The following is a 463-nucleotide window of genomic DNA, read 5'->3' on the forward strand; positions in this document are numbered from 1 at the left end:
CTGATATAGGAGTCCTTCAATACTTTTCTCCTGAAGCCTGGAGGATTCAGGCATACTGTTCTTTGCAGAGGCACAGTAATACACATTTTAAACAGAAAAGCTAATAAGGTGCCACTATTACTTTACACTATTAATTTCAACTTTTTCACTTCTTAAAAGAAAAAAAATCTTGTTTGCAGAAACTTCTATCTATTTCAGAACATGTGCCTCTCCCCGAGGACAAAAAGTGCTTATCTGCTCAGGACTGAATTTCTTGCAAAAGTGTTTTTAGTTTTAAAACAGATGAATACCAAACTCTTGAATGCATCTTGAATACCAAAAAACTAGTCACACCTGTCAATTAAAGAGAATAACATAAAAATCTTGCCTACCTTTCCCATAAACAACAGTTTTGATGAAAAAAATAGTATAATCTAGTATATAATAACCATTGAACACTGTATTTATTACATGTTATCAGAAG

Source organism: Agelaius phoeniceus, chromosome 5 (genome assembly GCF_051311805.1).
Source record: "Agelaius phoeniceus isolate bAgePho1 chromosome 5, bAgePho1.hap1, whole genome shotgun sequence".
NCBI lineage: Eukaryota > Metazoa > Chordata > Aves > Passeriformes > Icteridae > Agelaius > Agelaius phoeniceus.